The 27,618-nt window shown below is 40.8% G+C and overlaps 1 protein-coding gene and 1 long non-coding RNA gene across 14 annotated transcripts in view; one reads left to right on the plus strand and one right to left on the minus strand.

Annotated features, from left to right (window-relative positions):
- Window positions 1-27,618, plus strand: part of TSNARE1 (t-SNARE domain containing 1) — a 455,536-nt gene that overhangs the window by 359,311 nt on the left and 68,607 nt on the right. The window lies entirely within an intron of this gene.
- Window positions 18,308-22,649, minus strand: LOC148184997 (uncharacterized). Its single transcript, XR_015774139.1, has 3 exons — window positions 22,513-22,649; window positions 19,679-19,769; window positions 18,308-19,470 (listed from the first exon to the last, which is right to left on the minus strand). It is a non-coding gene; the product is annotated as an uncharacterized LOC148184997 (long non-coding RNA).

The following is a 27,618-nucleotide window of genomic DNA, read 5'->3' on the forward strand; positions in this document are numbered from 1 at the left end:
AGACCCTTCTCCAGCTCCATTGTCCTTCCCTGGACAAGCTCCAGCCCCTCAAAGTCTTTTTTATCATGAGAGGTATGAGAAACCTCTCTGTCTCCAGGTTTCAAGGTGTGCCCTCACCAGTGCCCAGCACAAAGAGACAATCCCTGCCCTGATCCTGCTGGCCACACTATTGCTGATCCAAGCCATCATATCCATTTGAAGAACTACTTCACTTTCCATGCACTTTAATGTCTTAAAAACTGGCCAAATTCCTCAGTGATCTATGTATTTAAGCTGCCTGCATTAAGAGGGGGAAAAAAAAAGAAAAAAAAAAAGGAAGGAATAAATGTAATAACCATTGAGTGGATTATTTTCAGCTTCTAATATGGCATTGATTTAAGCCTCACAATGAAAATATAAGTGAAGAAACACAAATGAATTTGCTTACATAAAATCCGCTTATTAAAAGCGATAAGCAAGGCCTGAGAGAAACATTTATGCAATTCCTCTTCTTTGATCACTTCTTGCCTGGCTAGGCAGGACATCTTGGAAGTGACTGCCAGAGCCTCAGCAGCCTGGCAGTGAGGATGGTGGGAAAAGGGTGGGCATGTATGGGAGGCAGGTCCACATTCAATAGCAGAATTCACAGAATCACTGGGTTTGGAAAGGACCTCCAAGATCATCGAGTCCAGCCCAGCCCTAACACCAAAAATTAAACCATGGCAGCAAGTGCCACATCCAGTCTTTGTTTAAACACATCCAGGGATGGTGACTCCACCACCTCCCTGGGCAGACCATTCCATTCCATTATCACCCTTTCTATAAAAAACTTTTTCCTAACATCCAACCTATATTTCCCCTGGCGCAGCTGAGACTGTGTCCTCTGGTTCTGTCAGTGGCTGCCTGGAGAAAGAGACCAACCCCACCTGCCCACAGCCACCTTTCAGGAGCTGTAGAGAGTGATGAGGTCACCTCTGAGTCTCTTTTTCTCCAGGATAAACACCCCCAGCTCCCTCAGCCGTTCCTCTCAGGGTTTGTGTTCCCAGCCCCTCTCCAGCCTCATTGCCTGCTCTGGATGCACTCAAGGGTCTCAAGGTCCTTCCCAAACTGAGGGGCCAGAACTGGACACAGCACTCGAGGTGTGGCCTCACCAGTGCTGAGTACAGGGGGAGAATGAGCTCCCTGCTCCTGCTGGCCAGACTCTTCCTGACACAGGCCAGGGGCCATTGGCCTTCTTGGCCACCGGGGCACACGGCTGGCTCGTGTTCAGCTGCTGTCACCAGGTGACAGCAGGTCCCTTTCTGCCTGGGCACTGTCCAGCCATGCTGTCCCCACATGTCCCACCCCAGGTCTGAGCCCTGCTGGCACACAGCAGAGCGTGGGAAAGGCATCCCCAGGGCCTGGGTCATTTTCTGCCATGGCACTGGGACTTCCACCAGTGCTTTGTCGTCCTCTTTGGTGTCCCACACACCGAGCTGACCTCTGGCACTCTGCTGATTTCGCTTATTTCATGGCAACCACTTCATCTCCAATCCTTTATTAAAGGACTGATGGTATTTGTACCATGCCTGGTACTCCAGGCCCCTTTTTAAGTACTTCCATAAGCATGATTAACAATATTTGTTATAAGTGCACTTTATATTATGCATTTTGCTATGCAATCCACAGTCTTTAAAACATGGATTCCAACTGCAGTTCTACCTATGCCAAAACAACACGAGTATTATTACACTGCAACACAAAAAAATTTAAAAAAAGTAAAAAAAAATCAATAACACTTTATTGTCTGCAGATGGAGTCACAAGAGATTTTCTTTATTTGGCTACAAATTAGTTTTCACTATAATTTCCCCATCATCTGTCTTTCAGGGATCATATTCAGATTGTATGTGCAAGGATTACAGCCCTTGCTAAGGGCATGCAGGCAATGCAAGGAGTGGAAACCAGAAGCTTTTAATTCATGGGCTGTTCCATATTAGAATTACTAGACTAGACACTAGAAACTATAGGTCAGAATCATGTAGTGATGTGTTATCTGTATTTTTCTGTGTAATCTGTTTTTGGGGACCAGCATCAATTTGCTAAATCAGCCACAAAAATATTTATTTTTATGATAACATTCAAGAGTTTTTAGATAAGGAAATTAAGCTGATGGGATGCATGTAAAAAATCAGGGAGCTCTTTGATATATTATCACTTGGAAAGTGAATACTTAATTTGAAAAAGCTGGGGATTACAGAAAACACTTAAAAGTGGATAAAGCACTGGTATAAGGGGAGATGCTGAGATATGATCAGTAGCTGCTGGATTTGAATTGGCAGTGCAAACTGGGACTGATCTTGTTCAGGATTTTCACATGTTATTCTATCCTGATGCTCAGTCAGGAGGTATTGGGAGTTCAGGGGAAGAAAAGGATATCACAGAGGATACTTTTACCCCTGCCAGTGAAGCTGCAAATACATTTCCTAACAGAAAGTACCAGGTTGTTCACTTAGGGATGAATAATTTTCAGTGTAAAATGGTGTCATATCAGCTGAAATTGAGAAAGTAAAGAGCTTGTGCATTCCAGGGTGGGAATAAATTATTAATGTACAGGTTCCTGAAAAGATATATGTGGCCATAAGGTGTGTTAGGCAGGATATTTCTGGTGCTAAGAGGGACTCCTGCCACTGTACCAGACACTGTGGGGACTTCAGTGAGAGTTTTGTGGGTCATTCTGAGCAAAACCAACCAATTCAGGCAAGAGCAGAGGGGACATGATGGGGAGAGGAGGATGTTACCTGAATAAAGACATTTTTACCTGCTGCAATCTCAGCTCAGCACTGAAATGTGCTGGCTCCGTGTGGGATAGCTCAGATAATGCAAACACTGGCAGCACATGGATAAAGGTCCAGCATGGAAATTCAGCTTTTCACTTCCCAAATACCAAACCCAGAGCTCCTGCACCTGGCACTTCAGTGAAGACACTCAGAGCTGAGTTTGTCTCTGACACGACAGGAGAGTTGATGGAGGGCTGAGGGGAACAGTTTATTCCTCGGATCACTAGTACTGGAAGAAAACAATCACTTTCACCATACCCATGAGTAAAATCACACTATGTTTGGATTGAGACTGTCCAGGGAACACAATCTGACTCAGGTTTAGGTGTATTCTGATCTGTTGCAGGTGCCTGATTCAGTGTGTGCTCCTAAAAAATCATGGTAATAAACACATTTCAAGAAAAGTTTTACAGCCTCCTCTCTGCAGTTCTTAATTCAGGACTCTACACTGCTCCTGTGACAGTGCTCCCCATATCACAGAAGCATAGAATCATTAAGGTGGGAAAAAACCTCCAAGATCATAAAGCCCAACCTTTAACTGGGTTTTAATGTTACCTTAGACCTGTTCTGGAATTATTTCTTACCATTTTCATTCCTTTATACACCTTTAAAATAATAATGTTGCATTATTTTAAGTGCAGTGAAATAGCCAAGTATGATTACATGGCACAGTTCTCTTCAAGAGGAGGAGATTGTACCTGAAAATTTAGGAAAGCCCCTTCTTCTTCTTAATATTTTAGTTTTAAGTGTTCACAGCTCCTGAGAATTGTGAATCTGTTCTGCCACCAGCTGTTCTCAAACCAACCTAGAGGAAACACGGTTCATATCCATGAGCTTTGGATTATGTTTGGTTTCTTGGCCAGATCCAAACACAGCACTTCTAGTAAAAGAATCAGACACCTTCTTCTTCTTTGCATAATTATTTCCTCTGAAAATTCATCTTACTTTCCAGGTTGTCATATCTGTGTTGTTTTGGTTTAGGACACTTATCTCTGTGCTTCCCCAACTCCCTTGTACTTAATTTTTTTTCAGATTTCAGTGCATTTCACCTGTGCATTGGATTCCATGGGTGCTGCTTCGAAGAAGGCCATTTGTTTTATTTAATGATGCAATTACAAAGGGATCTTGTTTATTACATTAGTGCACACATCCACATCAGACTTGTCTCCAGGAGAATTGGGATAATTTTTCTCATTTGGGACCGGTAGCTTTACACCCCAGTTATTCTGTTACTTATTGCATAAGTAACATTGCCAGGATCTCTATTAGATGGGGACACCAGGTGACTTAAGGAAATTTAATACCCTGGCATTTTCAGCTGCACAGCACTTGGTCCTGTTATTAATCAAGGCTCCAGAGCCTTATTCATCTCCTGATTAAAGATTTCAGCATAAGGGAATCATGCAAGCTTTAAGTACAGTATTTTTAATTAGGGACAAGTTCAGGGTATCACTATGCATTACTTCTTTAGTAGGTGTAATTAAAGAGCTGATCTGAACAAGCCTACTTGGAAAAATACCTGCCTTTAAATCCTAGCAGACTGCTCTGAAAAAAAGAAAAAAAAAAAAGCTGACCAAAGAAATGGGATAATAAATCTATCCCTTAGAAATACAGATGGGAAATTTCCTGTGGTTACTGTGACCACCTTAAGGCTAAATATCATCAAGGAAGGCAGGTCCAGACACAGGACACAGTATGCAAAGCACACTCAGCCTTCACACATGGTAGAAGAGAGTGGAGAGTCACTTCAGTTTAGAAAACAGTTTATGAATTATCTGTAAAAAGCATCAGGATTTGCTGTAACTAATTTACACCCTCCAAATATGATTTGCCTGCTTTAAATGAATTCATCTGGGCTCCTAGTGGGAAAAGAAAGACTCCTTCAACAAGGAATTCATCCTACCTTGTGATAAGTGTTTGAGATTGGTTATCACTGCAGACTGTGATGCAGCACACAGGGATTAGATACTCAGGAAAGAAATTCGTTCCACCTGCCATCAGAAGCCCCTCTGGCTTGCATATATTAATAATTTCTGCAGTGGCTGCTGCAGCTTTCTTCAGGCTGATGCTTCCCTCAGCTTTCCACCCTCTCTTCACAAGCTTCTTCCACTGCAAGAAAAACAAAACAATCTCTTCAAGATGAACCAAGTTGGGTTTGTAAAGCTTTTGTGGTCATGGAACACAACTGCAAATGAAGAGTGTGTGATACAGGCCTGAGATGGGAAATTTCCCCAAAGGGATGTGGATTTCAGCTGAGATAATGTATTTAAAAATTACAATCCCATTATTATGGGAAGCACGTGCACCAAACCCAACAAAGTTATTTTGCTAATTTATCTACTGTTTCTTACCAGAGATTCATATCCCATAATCTGTTTGGAGCTGACCTTGAGTTTTAGGAACCACCAGGGAGTTTTGAGTCCTTCCCAATTCTTAGTTCAAAAGTTCACCACTGCTGGCGGGAATACAAATTTAATCAAATCTTGCAGCCAGGTTAGAGCAGCTGAAAAAGCCTCCACACCTCAACTTCCAATTAACACTTTTCAGATGAGCTGCCATGAATGAACCCTCGGCATTCCCTCGTTGTTCCAGCAGGAAGAGCAGCAGGGACAGCATCTTGGCAGAGGAGGCACCAAGTAGGACCCAAGCAACAATAAACTGGCTTTTATTTATGTGAAGAGGGTATCAAACCTCAAATATTTAATATACTCAACCTTTTAGTGGATGCTCATGGGGTAGCTGAGATGTCTGAAGATGCTGGCTCGTGGAGTGTGGGTGGAGAATGCCAGAGTGACTCTGCTGGATGCACCCTGGCTGTGAATCCACATCATGGAAAAGCTTATCTGGGAATTCACCACTGCTTTTGTTACAGTTGATATTTGCAGTCAGTCATTGGAAGGAAAACTAATACATCCACAAGCTTAAAAAAAAAAATAAATTGTTTTTTCCATTATAAAGCTCATAAGGCTCTGAAATTTGTGATTTGAATGACTAATAATGAATTTTAAATGCTGCATCAGTGCAATGTAATGTACCAATTGTCTAAAGGCATTGATCAGGTAAAAATCTGTTCAAGCTGGCTGGAGTAGCCTGCCATGACAGATTGAGGTCAGCCAGGGGTTGTATTAAGTTTCCATTAATTTTTTGTAAAAGCAAATACCACGTGAAGATAGCCTGAACTCTGTTTTACTGAATAATTCAACAGAAACATGATGTCCCATTCAAATTTGATCACTGGCTGGTGATTTCATGGAATCACAGGATAATTAAGGTTGGAAAAGACTTTTAAGATCATTAATCCAACCACCAACCCAGCACCTCCACCATGTTCATCGTTAAACCACATCCTCAAGTGCCACATCCACACATTTTTTGAACACTTCCTGGGATGGTGATTCCCCTCTGTTTTAATTCAGATTTAATCTTTAGAGCTGCAGGATCACAGTCTGATTTTCTGTCGTCATCAATGGCAAAAGGGGCTGTGCTGGAAGGCTAAAGGGCACGTTGAGTGTTACTGCAGACATGAATGACACAGTCACAGACACAAACTAGCTAAATTTCCTTGAGAAAATTGTCCCTGCTGGTGTGGAAAATAATAATTTAATTAGTGCCCCTTTTTCTTTTTCAATTATAAAAAGCTATATAATTAAAATGAACTAAATTTTTAAACAAAATCCAATGGCACATTAAGGTAAAGAGAAAAACATTATTTACCTCGCTGGGAAGAGTGCCTTCTATGGCAATCATTCCTTTTCAATTAACCAAAATTACCTTAGGGAATTAGTATGACAGCTGCAGGAAATAAAACGAGAATGAGAATGTTCTGAGAGAGTACAGTAGGAGATCAGGACCTGCCTCAAATTTGGCTGATTTGGGCAGGGTTTCTGCACAGACCATGCATGACCATGTTTTGAAAAAGTTTACTTTCTTCATCATTTCAGTGGGGAGAACAGCAGGGACAGACATGTGGTGATAAATCCCTGACACCACTTTCCCTAGGTCAGGAATTTTCTTAACCACGCTAACCATGTGCTTAATATTCTTTGCTGGAAATACACTTATTTTTTTCCATAATTTTCGCATTCCATCTTGCACCCTGCTCTAGTGGAAGGTGTCACTGCCCTTGGCAAGAGGGTTAGAACTAGATGGCCTTTTAAGGTCCTGTCCATCCCAAACTGCTCTATGTTTCTGGGCTTTTACTCATATTCTGCAGCCATGAAGACATTTAGCATCTAATCTCTGTGTAGGAATGATTTCCACAGTCTGGATTCGTATGACAGGGAAAAAAAAATAAACCTTCATTGTGTTTCAGAGTCGCCATATGATATTTTCATGTGAAGGCCTGGTTTTCTTGATTAAACTGTGTGAGTGAGGGAAAAATAAGCCACAAAAAAATAATAATAATAATAATAATAATAAAAAAAAATAATCCCATCAACACCAGCAGGTTAAAGGAGGAGATTCTGCCCCTCTGCTCCACTCAGGTGAGACCCCACCTGCAGAGCTGCCCCAGCCCTGGGGCCCAGCACAGGAAGGACCTGGAGCTGCTGGAGCCACCCCAGAGGAGTCAGACAAAAGGATCAGAGGGATGGAGCAGCCCCACTGTGAGGAAAGGCTGAGAGCATTGGGATTGTCCAGCATGGAAGAGAAGGACTGGAGGTGATTGAATTGCAGCCTTTCAGTAGCTGAAAAAGTAGCTGAAAGAAAGCTGAAAGAGATGACAAGAAAGATGGAGAGGGACTATTGACAAAGGCTTAGAGTGACAGGACGAGGGGGAATGGCTTCAAACTGACAGAGAGTAAGTTTAGATTCGATTTTAAAACAAAAAGTCTTTACTGTGAGGGTGGTGAGGCCCTGGCACAGGGTGCCCAGAGAAGCTGTGGCTGCTCCATCCCTGGAAGTGTCCAAGGCCAGGTTGGATGGGGCTTGGAGCAACCTGGGATAGTGGAAGGTGTCCCTGTCCATGGCAGGGTGTTGGAATGAGACAATCTCTAAGGTCCTTTACAACCCAAGCCATTCTGTGCTCACCACCACACTCAATTTAGCTAAAAAAATTATGGAAAGGGGCTGATCCTCTCACTTATTTGGGGGGTATGAAAGGTATTGGGGTAAATCAGCCTGCACCCCTCCTTGTGAATTTGAGGCGTCAGAAGAAGCATAACAAAGAGCTGATGGAGTTTCTGTCTGTGAACCATCAATAAAGTTAAATTCCTTTAAGACCTGGTGTTTCCTATGCCTGCTCAAAGGTGCATGCCTGAATTTTGTTCTTTTTATCTTTGGATAACACAGCCAAGTCCATTATCCCAGTGCAGAAATGGGAGCTAGGCCTTGGGTGCCACTGAGGTTTCCTCACGATATAAAGGCAGGAGGAAATATCAGCACAGGAGGAGAGGGAGAAAGAAATAAGTCATCCTGAGGACAACAAAGAGGTGAAATGTAATATTCCACGTCATGCACTTTAGGATGAATATTAAAGAAAATGATCCTACTATCACGTAATTTAGCCCATATTATCAGAGACAGCAAGAGGGATATGAGCCAAGGATTTGGATGCTGAAGAGCTGAATTCCAGCCTTGCCTCTGCAAATGGCTTGATGTATGCCCTTAGGCAGATTCTCTACCTTCTCTCTTACAGCTTCTCTTTCTGCATTAACAGGATAATAATATTTAGATGAGCTTTGCAAGGACTAATTAGTTAATGATTATAAAGTGCCTGAATATGTAAAGTGCAATGCAAGTGCAAGGGATTATTATCATCTTCGAAATAATGAAGAATGTTTATTAGTTAGTTATTGTGATTATTTCTTTTAAACCTCTTTATTGCTAAGTGTATAAGAGGCTGTCAGCCATAAAGTGGGTTTTACAAAGGGATTTAAAAGGGAGGGGTGGAGGAATGGTTTGGAGGCACAGATGTAGTTTAAACAGGGAGTTTTAACACTGTTATCATGCCATTTCCTACCTTAATATGACAGCTGGTAGCCCAGATTGGGGAGCAGTGAACAGCAGCATTTGCAGCCTCTGGATGGTGTTTTGTTTTGCCACATGTGTTCTGTGACTTGCACTGGCTGCTTTTGGGGTACCACTGCTTTTTAACTGTGCAGTGCTCCTCTTACTGCTCTCTGCAATCAATTAAGGGTTCTCTGGGACCCTCTAATGAGAGCACAGAGGGGTGGCAAAGCAAAACAGATGGTTGGGTCAAGACTGTGAAGTGCATGTCTGTCTGGGAGCTGGGTAGGAATGACAGAATAATTCCATTTGTGGCATTTCTGGAGAAAGCATTATCCACCCTCTTCTCAAAGTAGGGTAGTAGCTAGAGCAGGTTTCTCAGGGCTGTGTTAAGCTGAAGTTTGAATATGTCCAAGGATGGAGTCTCCTCTACCTCTCTGGGCAAGCTGTTCCCATGTTTGGTCACCTTCACAAAACAAGAAGAATGTCAAATCCTGTGTTTAAATGAAATTTCTTCTATTTTAATTTGTGCCCATTGCCTCTTGTTCTCTCACCTGGAACTCTTTAGGACTTCCTTCCCTTCAGGTACTAATACACATGGATAAAATACACCTGAGACTTTTCTAGGCTGAAAAATCCCAGCTCTCAGCCCATGCTGGTGTGTGGGACTATTCCTCCCCAGATGTAGGACTATGGACCTGGGACACACAAATCCAGAACTGTGAATGAAAGGGTGTCTTCATTTTCCACATTGTTTAACTCTTGGTTTGGGTTTGGTAGGTAATGATTTTTTCCAGGGGAATGCATAAGATTGGTTAATAATTGAAAAATGAACTCTGCAGTTCAAACTCTAGCTCAAAACCTGCTGCATCTGCCCCCTAAGTCCTACCTTTGTGCATTGGAGCCTGTCAGGAGTTTTCTTCATAGCCAGACTCGTGTTCTGATTGTTTTTTTGCGTGTTGGGGTGCCCCATTCCCACCATTCTTGTGCTTGGAGGATTCTGTCTTTAAAACTCTGATAAATTTTTTGAACTCCATTCCCCTTCAGAGTAGACTCACATGGGATCCACTGACTGGTTCCCTCAGTAAATCAAAAGATGTTTTCCTTAAGTCTGGAGTTTCCACTGGGTTCCTTTTTATCCTTTCAGGATCTTGAGCTACTCTAATTGAGGCTCACCACAGCCAAGACCTGCTTGCTTCACTCAGATAAGTCCACCTGCACCACACCTGGAGCTAAAATTGGCCTGAAAGTTGCCCATTGAGCCTGCTGGACACTGGACACTTTTAATCTGCAAATCTGCTTCCAGAGTGTTTAGGAAAAATCTGATTTATGGCCGTTTTCTTTACTGGGTCCTTTAGCAGGAGTGACAGTCTAAGTTCCACACAGCATCACATTGAGGAGATTTATTCTCACCAGCCCAGGATCTGTGCAGCTCTTTCCACTGCATGGTGCAGACGTGTTCTACATTTTCCCTATCATCCTAATCCTTCTTGAGCACTTTGCTATCAAAGCCTCTAAAAAGTATGTTAATGCTTAACCCGTAAAAGCTCTGCTAATCTTTCTCCTGCCCTCCCACTATCCCAAACAGAAAACTGCTGACAAGTCTCAGGATGAAGATAAAATGGCTCACGAGGGTGAGGAGATGGAAAGAGACTTAAGCTGACAGGTTTGATCTCCTCCTGCCACCCTTTTCCTCCAGATAGCCCCTCAGAGCTCCAGCTCAGGCTGCACGTGGAACAACTTTTACATGACAGCACTGATGTATCCCTCCCATGAGCTTCTTAGGGAAGGAGCTGGATTTACTCCCATTTCTCTGAACTTCTCTTCTGGCAGTGCAGCCCATCCCTGCACTCTCGCTGTCAGATGGTGACAGTGTGATCTACAGGCAGCTTCTGAGGGGGAGACTAAGCTTATAAGTGCCTTAAAATTTCACATGGAGATGGGTTTTCCATTGTATTAAGAGCTGACGGTACCTTTTCGTAATCAAAATGCAAACTCCCTTCCACTGCTCAGTGCTCAGGAGCACAATTGAGAGTGACAGAATTCATTACACAACAGAGACAGATGGAGTACTTTAAAAAGAACCATACATCAAGAGCGGAGGTCTGTGAGTGTGTAGATAGTGGGCAAAAAAGCTTAAAAACTTCAATCCCCTCCATACTGCTGAAAATTACCAATCTTCTTATCTTGGCAAAACCTTATTATGCAAATAGTTGTCAAGTGGAACACTCAAATTGGCAAAATTGCTTTATTGTAGTACTTTTTACACTCCTTCCAAGAAAAGTCTGTTTTGCTGGTGTGATAAGTAAATGATTGATTACCCGTGCTGGTCTGGAATAGCAGAGTGGAAAACGATGTAGTAACACCATCAGTGGCACAAACTCCATCTGAAAAGGGAACTCTACCATTTCTGAAAGGAGTGTACCACTCACAAATTGCCAAGTCAGTACCTCTTCCTTCTCCTGCTTAACCTGAGAAAAAGTGAGTAAACAGATTTTTTTTCACACACCAAATGATTCAACCCTTTTTCTTGAACCGTTGTGAACTTAGGTTGTTTTTAAACAAAATATGGAACTTGCCAGCAGTTCTTCCCTTCCAGAAGTAGTAGAGATTTTATGGTTTTTCCTTCCTTTCATCAGTTTTTCTCTGTGTGCAGCATGGGATACTTCAGTCTCTGAGTTGGGGACTCAGCTGTGATGAAAGGTGTTCATTACTTTGACATAAAGAGAATTATTGCTTTGGGTTTTTCTTGAGAAGGCAAGAACTAGAGATGGCTAATGGAGCAGAAATGAAAACTCCCTCTCTTCAGAATTGTCCAGCTCTCTCCAGAGCTGGTTGAAACCAGCTGTTGAATTTTAGGCACACTATTGCCAGGTACACCGTGCTCAGATTTAGTCAGCACTTGGCTTAGTACTGAATAATAAATGGCACTGGAGAAGAACCAGATGAAACATAAAACTATTTGATATGGTTATGGCATTATCAAAGTGATCATAAAATCATAGAATGGTTTGGGTTGGAAGGGACTTTTGAAGGTAATCTACTTCAGTCCCCTTGCCATGGACAGGGACACCTTCCACTAGACCAGACTGCTAAAATCCCCATCCAGTGAGGCCTTGAACACTTACAGGGGATGGGACATCCACAATTTCTTTGGACAAACCATTCCTGTGTCTTGTCACCCTCATTCCAAAAAAAGGTTTTTTATGTCATATCTAAATGCACCCTCATTTAAATTAAAACCATTGTCCCTTGTATCACTACAGTGACACCAAAAGTCTGTCCCCATCTTTCTCTGAGCCCCCTTTAGGCACTGGAAAGCTCCAAAAAGTCTCCCTGGAGCCTTATCTTCTCCAACTGAGCAACGTGGCCTCTCTCAGTCTTGCTTCAGAGGAGAGATTTTTCCATCATTCTGATCAATTTTTTGGCCCTCCTCTGGTCCCACTCCAACATGTCCATATCTTCAACATTTTGGGGACCACAGAGCTGGATCTCTCCAGAGCAGAGGGGCAGAATCACTCCCCTGTCCTGCTGCCCACTGCAGCCCCTGTCATGAGTGCAGTAGGAGCTTCAAAGTTCATTAAAGCCCTGAGGCTGAGGCACGAGGTGCCAGAAAAACCCCCTGGCTTTCAAAACCCTTCTCAGAAAGAGGAGTTTAGGGACAGCTGGGTCCATTCTTAGCCTCAATATTTAAGTTTTGAAACTTTGTCCTGCAAGTTTTAATGATGATAAATCAGCTGTATTTATGAAAAATGATTGATTGATTTATTTATTAAAACAAATGAAGAGACAGAAGATCTGAATCAGAATTACTGCACAATATAAAAGCTAATAACAATAATTGACTATAACATTAAAGGACAAAGTGTACTATATTAAAGGAACAACGTTAAAACAATCATATAGTAAAACTAGCAAAAAAAACCCCAAAACATTAAGGAGAGGGTGATGTATGTCATCACAACCCCTTCATTTTTGGGTTACTTCTCCCTTTTCCTCTCAATCCTTGGGAAGGAACCATGAAGAGTTGTCCCAGGAAAAAAACTCCATGTATTTTGAGGCGTATTGGAAGAACCAGACTGTGTGGAAGGTATTCTGGATTTACAGAATACAATATAACAAAAATAACAAAGCTGCCAGTCACATGCCTCCAGGGCAGTTTAACAGTTTATCTGTCGAACCTCACCTCAAAGGGACAGATGTGTGCTTGAAAATAATCAGCCAGAGTGTTTTTTTAGCAGATTCAACACCAAAAATCCCCACTGGTGCCTCAGGTAACTCACCACATAGAGCTTGTGCTGTTTGGATCCTCTGACTGGGTTCCAAACCAAGCAGGATTATCAGGATTATCCTGCCACACCCACAATACCATTGAGTCTCTGGGCTGCAACTTCACCCTGCTGGCCAGATTTCCATTCACCAGTGTCCCCAAGCCCTTCTCTGCTCCCAAACTTTCATCCCCAGTCTCGTGGTACTGGAGATTGTTCAGAAGAATTTTTCCCGTGGCCTTGTTGAGGTTTACATGGGCCCTCTCCTAATTGTTTACTTATTTATTTATTGTAGGAGACAATTCTTGGAAAAAGAGCCGTGCTTTCACGACAGGTGGTCTTGCTGTCAAAGGAAGCCTGTCTACAAGAGCAGATGGGAAATGCTGGTGATGTATTCCCAGACAGGTTCTGTCTGTCTTCCAGGGCCACCAGGATTCCTGGAGATGGTGCTGGGAACAGTCTGGAGTGCAGATCAGTGGAGTTTGCAGCCAGTTCTGGAGCAAAGAGAAGCTTCCTTGGCTCCAAATGTTTAATGAACAACAGTGGGGAAAAAAAAGAGCCTGTGTCTCTCCTTGCCTCCCACCTCAGCTGCTGTAGGTGACACTAAAAGGAGTGAAAAAGAAACCAGAGCAGGGAATGGAACAGCAATTAAAAAATGTGCCTGTGGGTTGATACTATTGAAGCTTTTTGGAGGGCAAGTAGTGATCAATTCCAGGAACATGGAAGTACTCAAGAACTTTAATAGACATAATTTAGACATTTTCACAGAGTTCTTCATAACCACATAGACCATAAAGAGCATTTAAGACTCATGAAGACACCTAGGTGGCAAAAAGCTCTTAATCTTGGATATCCTAGAATGGTTTGGAATGGACATTAAAGATCATTTAGTTCCAACCCCTGTGGCATGGGAAGGGATGTCACCCTCTAGATAAGTGACAAGGGACTGTGGTTCTGGGTCCTCACCCAGTCACAGGGAGGGTTGGTGTGATGAAATCCTTTGCCAGTTATTCATGAGATCAATACTTTGCCTTCAAAGAAAATAGTGTGGTGTTAGCTACCTTTACCAGAGAACTAATAAATGCTTTTTGTAATTGTAATTTCTCAGGAGATGAGCTCTGTTGTTTACACATCCACATATTTTGGTTTCCTTTTTTTTGTCTGTCCCCAATGCAATGCACTCTTTTATTAAATGTAGCACTTTAGACAACACCACTTAAGAAATAAACACGCTCCACCTGGATCTATCTAAATGGAGTGTTTTTAGAGTACTTTATCTGACATGTAGTCTAAATATAAACAAATTATCTTGAATGACATATTTTATGGCTATATTTGCACAGAATGCATTTACACAGTTTTGATAATTCTGTTTGGAAATGGTGCAGCTCAAGTTCAAGGCAAGAGCAACATCTAGGCAATACATATGCTTTCCATTTTGCAGAAGCATGCAGCTTTCTGCATCAAATATTCCCTTTTTTGCTTTCAAGTGGTGACATTTATACTTCTGAAACTTCAGAAAAATTTTGTGTAGGTCATTGATTTTCAGAAGTAATTAGAAGATCTGTCTGATTGCTTATATCCCAACTCAATTACTTTTCCATTGACTCTTATAGCTGTTTTTTAAAAGTATTTATTACTCCAAGGTGTTCAGGCTTAACCAGCAAACCAGATTCAGAAATTAGACCATTTGTTCCAGTGGTTAATCAACCTCCCAAGCACCACACCTTGCTTCTAATCAGAATATAACTGATGTTTCCAACTATGCTCTCTTTTGTTGTCTTTCCCATTAGCTTAAAGAATCTTTTAATAAATGGCTTTTGTTTTTCTGTCCCTGGAATTATGTACAGGTTTTAATGTTCTGTCTTTTGCTGAAAAAGAGTTTTCTAAGCTTTAAATAATTTTTGTCTTCTGACCCTTGTTGTGTTACTTAGCACCCATTTTAAGGCAGTACTGAAATGTATTGAACGTTTTAGTACCAATCTCTTCAGTGTCACACAGCCATGAAATGAACCAAGGTTTGCATCACACCTGTGGTCATATGATTGCACCAATAGCTTATCTCGAGCTGTTTATCTGCTTTGACTCCTCAATCCTCTGCACTCTCTACATATTAAGATACATTTTCCCATTTCCAGTGTGTATATTTGCAATTCTCAGATGTTTGGATTTACATTTATCTACATTGAAATGCTTTAATTTGTTTGACTGGGTCTCTTTCGTCATTTTTATTACCTTGTGTTCAGCACTTTGAGCACTGGAGCAAAGATCAGAAATGTCAGATCCAGTGGTTGCTTCAGAAAACCACTTTAGAACTTGTTCAATGAGTTCCTCAACAACAGCATGAGGAATTGGAAAGCTTTGTGGGTATGACCACATCACATGAAATGGATCATGAGGGATTATTGATGGTCTCAGACTTTCCTTTCCTTTCCTGAACTTGATTCCTTGGTGGTGTCTGTACTGGTAATATGCCCACATCTTTATTTTAAATGGAAATGTTTTAATGGTGCCCCTGACCATGAAAGGGGGTTGGAACAAGATGATCTTTAAGGTCCCTTCCAACCCAAGCCATTCCTTGATTCTGTGGAAATTTCTCAGAGCTGCATTTTCCATCAGAGTGTTCTGGGCTGTGGAAGTCAAGGACCTCATACGTGACAATTGGATTGTTAATCACCTTCACCAATCAGCTTGGTTTTTTTTGTTTGCTTGGGGTTTTTTTGTTTGTTTTTTGTTTGATTGTGTTTTTTTAAATTTCAGAATGCAATGCAATTAATCCCAATAATTAATGTTTTTAAAAAATTATATATAAATATATATATAAGTGTGTGTGTGTGTGTGCGTGTGGTGTCTAGTACTGGTCTGGCATCACACTTTAATTCCTTCTCAGTTGAGTCCTGTGTTGCCGGATTCTTTTGGGCTCAAACAGCACATTGTAGTTTCTTGTCTCTCTGCTCTTGTGTTTCTTTTCTTCCATTGTGCCCCAAATCCCCAACACTTTATTCTTTAGCCAGGCCAGGAATTGTTTCTACTGGTGTTTTTAGCTTCTCTTTGAAACGTGTGGCTGACCTTAACAACCTGTCTATTTATATTACATTCATATTTTTAAGCTCCATCTCTTAAGTAAATGAGGTGTATTTAATCAATCTCTGTCACAATCTGTCATCACTGAGACTTGGGGATATCAGGTGGGATTTGGGTGTCTCTCATGGGGATTTCAGACTATAGATGTGCCATTTATGGTATCATTGTAAGAGAATTAAAGAATCAGGGAATGGTTTGGGCTGGAAGGGACCTTAAAGTTCTTCCAGTTCCAAGAGCCGTTGTCACCAATGCAGGGACATTTCCAGTCCAGATGTAAAAATAGAAGACTGCAGAGAACATTCCTCCCCCCTTCACAAGACAAATCCTTCAACTTCTAGTTGCTGCCCAAAATTTATCACTGAATCAGGATGAGGTTTTAGCCAAGACTCTCCATTCTTTAATTGTGAGATCAAGGCATGCTCACCAGTTAATGAGCTGTTCTTTTGAGCACACTCAATTTTCTTTCTTATTTTCCTATTTACATGGTTTCTGCTGTGATATTTTTTTCTCAGAACTTTCTCAGTTTCAGGAGATGTGCCCTTTAGAGGCACCAATTATATACATAAGATGCTACTGATTGAGAACTGATTCTGATTTTCATCTTGAATGTAATCAAATCGTGATCACTCATCCCTGGGTGCCTACAGATTTCCAACCCAGTAAGTAATTCATCTCTATCCCTCATAATCAGGTGCAACCAAGTCATTTTGCTGTGGCTACAGTAGCCTGATATAAGAAGTAGCAGATATCATTTTTATGCATTAATAGTGACTCTTTATAATCATATTCCTCACAAACTGAAATTTTGCTTCCCAACACAGATTCTAGTTTTAATTTTTTAACCTTCTCTCATCATCAGGAAGGTGCTTAAGGAGTAACTTCATTTTCTCTGTTTTTTTGGGTTTTTTTTTTTGATAGTTATAACAAATCCCCACCTCTGTGTCTGCTCCTGGGCTTTACTTAGTAGCACTGAATTTCAGGAATGTGGATTATTTTGAAATAGTGGCTCAGAAATAATTCTGAAATTTTTAATTGTTAATAATTGTTTAATAACAAACGGTGCCCACCACCTCTCCACCCCTCTCACCTTTTTGAGCCTTGTTAAATAAGAAAGTACTAAACATCAGAAGAGGTTTGTTTGACTTTCTGGGAGAGCTGAGGGGGTGAACATCTCAAAATGTGCTCCCAGCTCACTAACTGCCAGGTAGAGATTAAATCCACTGCCCTCCTCTCCTCATGGGCTTCTTCCTCACCTGCCAAAGAGAGGGCTCAGCATCTGCCAAGGTGCAGAACTGTAAATCTCCATAGCAGAAATGTCTGCACACACAACAGTGTTGGTTCTGATGTGAGACCTCAGACATGTTCTTTTATTTACATCAATCTCTGTCACCCATTAGAAGCATTTTAGAATTCAGCAATGTCTTAGAGCTGTTGCATCTCAAATTATCTCAGCTGAGCTGCTGGGGAACAGCTGGACACAGGAAAAAAAAGGGGAAGAGGCCTTAAGTTGCACCAAGGGAGTTCAGGTTGGATATTAGGAAAAAATTCTTCACTGAAAGAGTGGTCAAGAATTGGAAGAGGCTCCTTAGAGGAGTGGCAGAGTCACCATCTCTGGAAGTATTAAAAAATTGAGTCCATGTCTCACTCCTTGACATGATTTTGTGGTGATTTTGGGTCAAAGATTGGACTTCATGATCTGAGAGGGTTTTTTTTTTCCAGCCTTCATTTTCTATGATTCTACAAAAGATCAAGGCAGTTGCTTAACCAGGAAAATCTGGTCAAGAAGAACATCTTCACTGACTGTGGTCAAGGTGAAGTGTTGAACAGACCATGAGCTCAGAACACCTCTCCTCTGATGTGTTTTTCTCTTGCAATGCCACCCCAGGGTGTCACAAGAGATGAGGGACAAGTAAAAATGCTCATGCCTATGTTGTGGGGTTTTTCTTCTGAAATACTTGGATTTTTGGAGCCTGACTACCCAGAACTTCCAGGCTCTTAAAAAAACCCGAACCAGCAACTAAAACCCCATAAGATTGGAATCATCCACTGCATGGAGATGCAATTAATAAAATGAGGAGGTCTAAGAGAAAGAGAAACCTGCTTTAAAAAGCACATGATTTCTCACTTCTCTCTCACCACCACACCCACACAGTAATTTATTGATTCATGGCAGTTACAAGTTGACAATCAACAGATCAACACCTGAGCCCAGCTAATGAGATTAACAGAACTAATTACAGTGAGATGGTAATTATTTCAGTTCTGCTGCTTTGAATATCATAGGCTGACGCATCCAAAAAGGCTTCAGTTGCAGGATTTTGCAAACTGGGCATGTGAATTTGAGTAATTAAAAAAAATGCTACAGACAAGATCCCCACCCACCTCTCCTTGTAAACTCCAACAGGAGGTTAAAAGCATGGACCTGTTTTTATCGTCTCATTTACACCCAGGTGCTAGGTACCTGTAAACTTGAAAGGTAAAATCACTTTTTTTTCTAAAGTATATCTACATCAGATAGTGTTTCTACATAAGCACCCAAGAAGGAGCACTTTGCTTTTTCTGCAGTTTTTAGACCTAAAAGCTGAGGTCTTTGTGATCTGTTATTAATGGAAATGTGCTCTGAGGGATTAAGCTACAAGTGCACTCAACTGTCAAAACCCCAAATTATTCCAATATGATGTTTAGCTGTGTGAAACAAACAAATAATTAATAATTTCCCCCCACAAATCTCCTGATATAATTTCTGTTCCATTGAACAGGTGGAGCAAAAAAGTCATAAGTATTTTTTATTTTTTTTTCCTTCTTGGAAACATCATCTTTGTGTCTTTCCAAGATGAAAAAATAATGCTATGTTCAGCTGCCTGCCATCTGGATCCTTTTCTGATCCTTATTTAAAAAAAAAAATAATTAAAAAAAAAAGTTCCAAAATCTTTGCATGAAAACACTGAAGGAGAAAAAAAAAAAAATAAAAAAATTGGCAAGAAACAAAGTTAAGAGCTTAATGCCCAGAACAGGATTGAAGCCACAGCTCCAACATCCCTGGCTATTCCTTTCTCCCAACCCTTGGCACCAGTGACAGCTTGTAGGGATGACAGCACTTGGCGATATTGTCATGGCCTGCAAGTTCCTTGCAGGGTGAGATGCCAGATGTTAGTGAACAGCTGAAAGGCAACAGCAGAGCCAAATTTACAGCTTCCCTGACGTGTCCTTTCTTCCTTCATGTCCATTCACCATCAGCTTTGCTCTGACACTGCTGGGGCAGGCTCCCTTGGTTCACGTCACAGGTGCACTTTAGCTCACCTGCTTGCTAAGGCTTTTCCTCCTGTTTTTCAAATGCTTGTAATTGGAGAGCTCCTGAAGGAGGGTGGGCTGAGACTATAAAGCAGAAAATCTTTTATTCAAGAGCAAAACCTCCAGGGGAGAAGCAGTTGCCTGTGAAGGCAACCTTTGCTTCCAGCATGGGTCATTTTTTTATTAAATCTGGAGGCATGAGCCTAGTCTAAAGTTCATGATCAGCTCAGTCTTCAGCCTTACTGCAAAAGGCAGTTTTGTTCTTGATCTCATTAGCATTTTATCTGCTTACCTGAGAGGAGGTATGGCTGCTGCTTCCTGCTTTGTCATGTTTTTCTTGGCTGGAGAAATTATCTGAGACCAGATCCAAAAGGGACCTTTGCCTTATAAAGAGAAAAAAATAGAAAAAATTTAATGGTTATTCCATTATATCTTTGCCTGCGGCAGGTTCTTCCTCAGATAAAATTATAGACTAAAAAAAAAAAAACCTGAGCTAGGAAGGGCCCAGCAGGATCCCCCAGTCCAGATATTGCCACGATGATCTACAGAGGGATCCACAGCCTGCAGCTGATGTGGGTAACAGGACATTGCACTTCACTGTGTCCCAGAAGCCCTTCCTAAAACTCTAGGACTGAAATCCGAGTTTTTCTCCGAAGAGCAGGATTAATAATGCCTAATTTGCTGTCAGCTGTGGCCATTGTCACCCTAATTTTCTCTTTTTCTTGTGTTTCTCCCCTTTATACTCCACTATACATAAATTGTATGAACATGGTGTTTCCAGAAACTGCATTATTTGCTGTTTAAAAAAATTAACTTCTGAACCAAAGAAGGAGGTGTCTTCTCTATAGGGCATCAAGTATCCTGAAAACAGAAGTACTTTAGATGCTTCTGTTCCTCTCTCAGATGTGATTGAATTTGGCAAAGAGGTTTTGGAGCACTTGGGAGCAGAAAAAGAACTGACAAACAGAATACCTGCTTTCCTGCAAATTACAGGCTACTGACAGAGCACATCAACCCTGCTTTAAAGGGATATATGTAGAAGGACAAAAAAAAAAAGATTTAAAAAACATGTAGCTTCAGATTCAATTTTTATCTGTCAGCAATGATCCTACAGATAATCTGATAAGCAGCAGCTGATTGCAACATTCACTTGTAGAGCAGCATTTTGGGCTGTTTGTTCAGGAACTCCCCAGTTAGAGAAGTAATTTACTCCCACAGTTTAATAAGGCATTTTGATAAGATTTAACAGGATTATGGATTTTAAAAAACCTCACCTCAATGGTGAACTAAGCAAAGCAGTTCATTGGCATTCCCAATCACTCCTCTTTTAAATGGCAGCCAGCTACTGCTTGGTTTGAATCAGAGACACAGAATTACAGGCTGGTTTGTGTTGGAAGAGACTTTAAAGATCATCTCTGCCAAGGGCAGGGACACCTTTCACTATCCCAGGCTGCTCCAAGCCCCATCCCCTGGCCTTGGACACTTCCAGGGATTCAGGGACATCCACAGCTTCTCTGGGCAACCTGTGCCAGGGCCTCACCACCCTCACTGTGAAGAATTTCTTCCTAACATCTAATATAAATATCTCCTCTTTTAGTTAAAAAAACATCCCCCTTTGCCTCATCTACCTGTAAATTTCAAAAGTCTCTCTCCCTCCTTTTTAAAACCCCTCTCAATGTACTGGAATGAGTTTTCCCTCAAGCCTTCCCTTCTCCTGGCTGAATAACCCAAATTTTCTCAACTTGTCCTCAGAGCAGAGGTGCTCCAGTCTTTGGAGAACCTTCCTGGCCTCCTCTGGGCTTACTCCAAGAAGTCCAAACCTTTCTTGTGTTGAAGAGCCCAGAGCTGGACCCAGTGTTCCAGGTGGGATCTCACAAGGGGCAGAATCACCGCCCTTGATGTGCCGGTCATGCGAAACATAAAAAAGCCAAAATATTTAGGTGGTTTTTCCTATTGTTCAGGCTAGGTTGGATTTCAGCAAGGATATCTCCTGCCTTTCCAACAGACTGCTTATCTGCACCCTAACAGAGAAGCATGTTGCAAACCCAGCAATTTCCCAAGAAAATAAGGTAAAGGAAGCAACCAGGTCTTGTCTATAAGAGATGATATAGATAAATTCTGGAGAATTTCACTGAATTGAAACCCCCAGAAGGTAAAAACCTCCTGTGTGCTGCTCTCTTGTACCTACAGCACTGCCAGACCCATTTTGAAGAGAAGTCAAAATTAATGTCTTCTCCTGCCCAGCTTTGGTTAATGGGTGCTTCTGCCACATCAGACTTCTCTGACTGACAGCAAGAAAATATCTCCAAAGTGGAAATTTGTGCTCTGCTGAGCAGTGCACATGATCATTTTTTGTCCAATATTTTGCTAACAAGGAGGGAGCCAAATTCATCAGCCATGGTGTCAAATTTTCCTTTAGAAATTTGATTCTGTGTACTCCATCCATCTTGAACTGGTTTCTGGCAGTTGCACAATAAATTCATCACATTTCTGATGGAAAATTTTCTCCGTCCAGCTGTCAAAGTAGTGTTGCCACTTCTGGTATGATTTTTTAGCACTCTGTCATGAATAACCTAAAATTGTACTTTAATTTTAAATATATATGTATATTTTCCCCTTTGGGGAATAATTATGTAGTCTAATAGAACTTGGTGCTAAAGCTTTTTCTTTCCTCAAGTTTAAATTGCTTTTTTTTTATTTTTTTTTCTTCAGAGGCATAATGTATTCCTATTACTCCTCATGGAACACTCTAAACTATTTTCAGCTTACACTTGAATGTCTAGCTTTTTTCCTCCCCACTTCCTCACAACAATTTCATCACCTTTTTCTTTTTTCTTTTTTCCTTTTTTTTTTTTGCTTCAAGTTATTAATAAATAAAGACTTTGCTCCATCAGTTCCTTGACATTTTTGCAGACATTCTGACAACGGATCGAATAAATTATATTATCCAGTGTTAGCCAGAGTAATGGCTTATTATGAATGGAGAAAAAGCAACAGCAGATGAAGGCTGGCATTTCTGCTCCTGCAGCAGGTGAATGGGTGTTTTATTGAATCCTGTGCTGCTGTAGCAAGAGCCAAACAACACCTGAGTGCTTGAAGGTGGTGGAACTTTCACATCCCCCTGACCTTTTGCTGTGCTGTCTCCATGGGAAGGGCTCTTTCTTTCTTCCTCCAGCCCCCTCTTTTCATCACCAGCTCAACACTTCATGCAGCACATTTTGGGCCTCAACACGCAGTGGAAGCGCAATAATCTCTCCAAAAGAATGCAGATTTCCCCTTCCCCAGGCCTACAGCAATCACCAACTTTTTCAAGCCTCACCACGCCGTCAGCTGTCAACCAGTGCCATCCAATAAAGTCATCCATGATTAATTATTCTTAAATGACAGCAGCATATTGAAACAAGCTGATAGCTGCTGACAGTGGAAATACAATTAACCTGAATTACTATCTTGATTGTGGCCCAATTAATGTCAGCTCTGCCATGTCAGAAGTGAAGGCTTGGCTGATATAATTGTTTAATTAATTGGTTGCAGAGATTAGTTGTTGTGGGACTGCCCTTATGCTGACTGCTTTTCTTATTTTTTCCCCTCCCCTTGTGAACATTCAATTTGAGGGAGAAGCATAAACAGCTTGTTGTCTACAGCTTTTTCTTGAAGTGGATAAATGAAGTTCTATCTTAAATAGAGTTTGAAAGCTCACAGAGGGTGTAGGGGAGCTTTTAAACTTCTTCAAGTTCTATTGTGGCCCTTTGTTTCAGTGAGTTTCACTGTGCCCCATTGCTGAGATCCAAAGGGATTTCTTTGATACTTTCAAACTGGGATAGGATGTAGTTATGAATTCATGATTTCTCTAGCTGTTAAAGCACATCTTGTCAACAGCCAGAAAGGGTGGTAATGGTGAGGAGTGGATTTATTTGTCTTTAGAAATAGAAACTTGAGTCAGAGGTGGCTAGGGGTTTGTTGCTCATGGTGTAATATCTGCCTGGTGCCTTGAGATTAGTTCATCTTCTCAGACCTCTTCTACAAAGATTGCATGACAAATAATTAAGAGCATTAAGAAATGCATTATGACCAATTTTAGGAATGACTCATGAAGGAAAAGGATGTGTTGGTGGCTCCTCCAGTTGAAGCACATTACAGTCGCTATTACCACCACCTTTTCCATATCCATTTCCATTCTTCCATCTCTTCTCTGGTCAGCTTTCAACAACCATAATGCATTTAAAAGTAGCACTTCCATTCATAACGGTTGTAACTCGATGATCTTTGAGGGTTTTTTCAGCCTAAATAGTTCCATGATAATATGGTTGTATAAAAGACAAGATAGAAGTGCAGGAAACCAACTGTGGTCTAAGTGTTGCACTGAACCACTTACTAATAATAAGTTGGAGTTTGTGAAGTAGAGCAAGAGAAAACTTCCCTTGATCTTCACCAGAAACTTTAAAATATTCTTAAAAAAATACAGACAGGCTCAGACTGATTACCAAATAAGAGGATTATAAAGAAAAAAGGAACTCTAATGACTTAAAGAAGCTAGCATTAAAAAGTTAAACTTGGTAAATTAATATGTTAAGTACAGAGGCTCTGACAAGCAGTGAGGGGAAAATATACACACATCCATACAGATATCTATATGGGTTTTTCCCCACGTGGAGCTCAAGTATTTAAGCTCTTGTCATAGATGCCAGGAGGAAAGGGATGGAGAGTTAAAAGCTTTGATCAGCTGCATGTAAAAAAGCTGGGGCACTTCACAAGTTCAGAGGTTCTCCAGACTCTTCAAAAGTATCTGGTTTCTTCAATGTCAGCCTCAAAAAAAATTCTGTAAGCGGGACCTTTCTGGAGATGTTTGTCTTTGAGTTGTTCTACAAATAACACCAGGGCATAATCTCCCATGGAGGTTTCAGTTTAGGTGGAGGTGCTCTGAACTACTTTAGAAACTTTCTCAGAGCTTCAAACCAGTCATTCAGTCCAGTTTTCAGGACTTTGGGAGAATTTGTTGATAAGTTTGGGAGGATTTTCAGATCAGCCTTATCCTAAAAAGTGATTAATGTCCTCATCTTCTCAGCAGTGTAGGAGAACCACTCACCATATTTTAAGAAAACCATGTCATAACAACCTGAACTACATAAACCCTTTTTTAACTTAACTCAGTTGGCAGTTTATTAATTTATTAATTAATAACTCTAAGAATACTTTCTTTAGATGGTGTGTAACTTAAATTTATTTTTCCTGCTAAAAGTTAGTTATTGTTGAGTGACATGTTGCCTTTTGGCTGCATGTCCTTGGTTCTACTATTCTGGAGAATCCCATCTCTCTGCTGTTTTGTTAATTGGAGGAAATGTTTACAGGTCATTTATTCCTTTTACAGCATAACTGGATGGAGGAGATGAGCTTTCTAATGCAGATCTGGCTCCAAACTGGCAGCAGGACAGAAACCATAAACACAAAGATATGTTTCATTTAATACATTTCATTGCTTTCTGACCCTTCCCATGCTCACAATGAGATAAAACTCAAACATGAAGGCTGTTTTCACTTCCATCCTTATAGACCCGTGATTTAATTTAATTCTTTCTTTTCCAGCCTGTCCTGTGGTTGCTGTGAGGGATTGATATGCTCTGTAGGACAGACTGTTGGCACTGTGCTTTGTGACATTCCCAGAGCTCTATTATGTTGTCTATCACAGTCGAGTTATTCCTACACTCTTCACGTAAGGAGCCCTTTGTGCTGGCAGAGCTGACAAGACATGGGAGCTGTGATTCTGACCAGCAAGGTCAGGCTCCAAGGCCACTTGTGAAGCAATGCTGATATTCCATTGTTTGTTACAATCATCTCTTTCATTCAGAATCCATTACAATTTGCAATTACGCAGTGATTTTGACATAGATGCAGGAAACTCTCAGCTTTGATGGCAGTGAATAATTCAGAGGCTCTGAATGCTGTCTCATTGCCAGGGGCTGAGGAACAGTGAATCGTTTTTACCTCTGGTCATTCTCAGCTTTCCTATTCATTGTCCCCCCTAGCCTAGATCAGACCAAACTCCACTTTAGGGTGTATTTAAGGATGATGCCAAGAGCTTAGAATGGTTGTTTGGGAGATGAAGGGAGGGACAAAAATCTTATTCCTCTGTAATATGAGCTCCAGTGTCATATCCATAACTCTATTGTGTGACTACATAATTAAAGAGAAATGCTTTCATCCCAGAAGACTTTAAAGGTTTAAGTTTTTTAAGGTAGAAATGGCTCAAACAGTTTCCTTAAAACAAAACCAAAGAAAAACCCATCTCTATAAAACAGGATATTTTTTAAATGGTGTTTGTGTGTTGATCTTGTCGAATAATGGCTCCATCATCACAAATGTCACTATTTTTGCTCAATTCATTTAAAGAAATCACATCCCTGATGTTACAACAGAGAAAATGAATGAAGAAGTTAAATGACTTATAAATGGCCATGTAACAATTTAATGAGAAAAGGAGGGATGGTGCTATATCTGTACAGCTCCCCTCCTTGCCTGCTATGTTCAGATTTATTTTTGGTATTTATATTTAAATGCTCTTCTTACAAGTCCTGAACTCTGCTCTTTGACTTTCCCTGGATCTCCATCTGTTAACCTGAGCAGCAAACCTCAGGAGAATACTGTCTCACACTTGGTGCTTTCCCCTGGAGGTAGAAGTTCAATATCAACTCAGTCTACCTCCTGCCATTTGTGTGTTTAATCCACCAGAAACATGAAAATGAAAAAACAATAGAGAGTCAAAATACTCTTCAAACCTTGAAGAAGTTGTTTTGGTTTAAACAAAGGCTTAGATCAGATATTTTGACAGCCTAACCAGCTCTCCATGGCTTCTAGAGAAAATCAAGCTACCTCAAATTTAATTCTGTGCCACTCAATAAAATGATATGGAGGGTCTATTTCTGCTTAGTTCTGCTGGCGCTGCACTAGATGTGACTAGATGTGACTTCTTTTTTGTGACAGACATATAACTAAATAGTAAAATGGAAATATCCTTTTGTCATTTTGCAATTATTTAAGATTCTCAGCTTTTGTGTCTCAGCTCTGCTTTGAACAGGTGAAGACTCACATTTGTAAAAGTATACATGGGTTTAAAAAGCAGTAAAATAGATTTTAGTCTGTATTAGGCAAAGTGTGAGGTTTGCATTCCTTGAGCTCCTAGCAGACAACTCGTCACTTTTCAAAAGGGAGGTTTTCATGCCTGGTCTCTGTGTAATTTTCTCACTCTTCCTTCGCCCTCTGCTCCCAAGTATCCTGAAAAGGAGCAGCAGGGACATGGTGGGTGCTTGTAAATATTTTCTATACTTTTTTCGATTTGGGCATCAGGAAAAAAAGCAAAGCAACAATTTACAGTATTTAGAGGTCTATTTAAAATTCAGTGCAACAGGAGTTCAGCTTTGTTCTGTGACATTACAAAATAATGCAGGGCAGTTTGTGCCTGTCAACCACAGTTTGACATGCTAATAATGGGAATATTTTAGTAGTAGTAGTAGTAGAGATAATAGTGATGTTAGTGATATTGGTGAGCAAAGTTCTATATTAAATGGATTATATTAATATATTCTATATTAAATTCTATATTAAATGTTCTATATTAAATCAATAAACACAATAAAGAAAAAAAAATCCCAATCATATCAATAAATTTAATAGAACACAGACATTAAACACTGCCTATTATGGTTCTCTGACATTTTTGCTCTGGAGATCCATCAGCCCCTAACACTGACATTCTGAGGCATTAATGGCACGGTACTTCATGGAACCCCTTCCAAAATTTGGTTTTACTTGTGATTCCTAGGGCTGGGAGGAGTTTTCTCTGTATCAGTTACTGCAATGTACTGACTTATACTGAAGTACACAGACAACTTCTGATGCTGGGGTCAGACCAGCTTAGACCTTCAGGTTGGTGTTTGGTGCCTGAAGACTTGCACTGAGGATAATTTATCTTTATTACTGGTGAGATTTGAAAATCCTGCACTAGAAGGGTTCCCTGCAAAAGTCTGCTCAGGGAAGTCTTGGACTCACCATCCTTGTCAGGATTTAAAAGATGTAAATGGGACATGGTTTAGAGGTGGCCTTGGCAGGGCTGGGTTAATGGTTGGACTTGATGGTCTTAGAGGTCTTTCTCAACCCAAATGATCCCTTGATTCTTCTTTCTACTAACCCCTGCAAGTACTTTTGTTTTCTTTATTTGATGTTTGTGTTTGTTTGAGG

This window comes from Pseudopodoces humilis, chromosome 1 (genome assembly GCF_049639895.1).
Source record: "Pseudopodoces humilis isolate 2021_Gansu_Grassland_sample_001 chromosome 1, ASM4963989v1, whole genome shotgun sequence".
NCBI lineage: Eukaryota > Metazoa > Chordata > Aves > Passeriformes > Paridae > Pseudopodoces > Pseudopodoces humilis.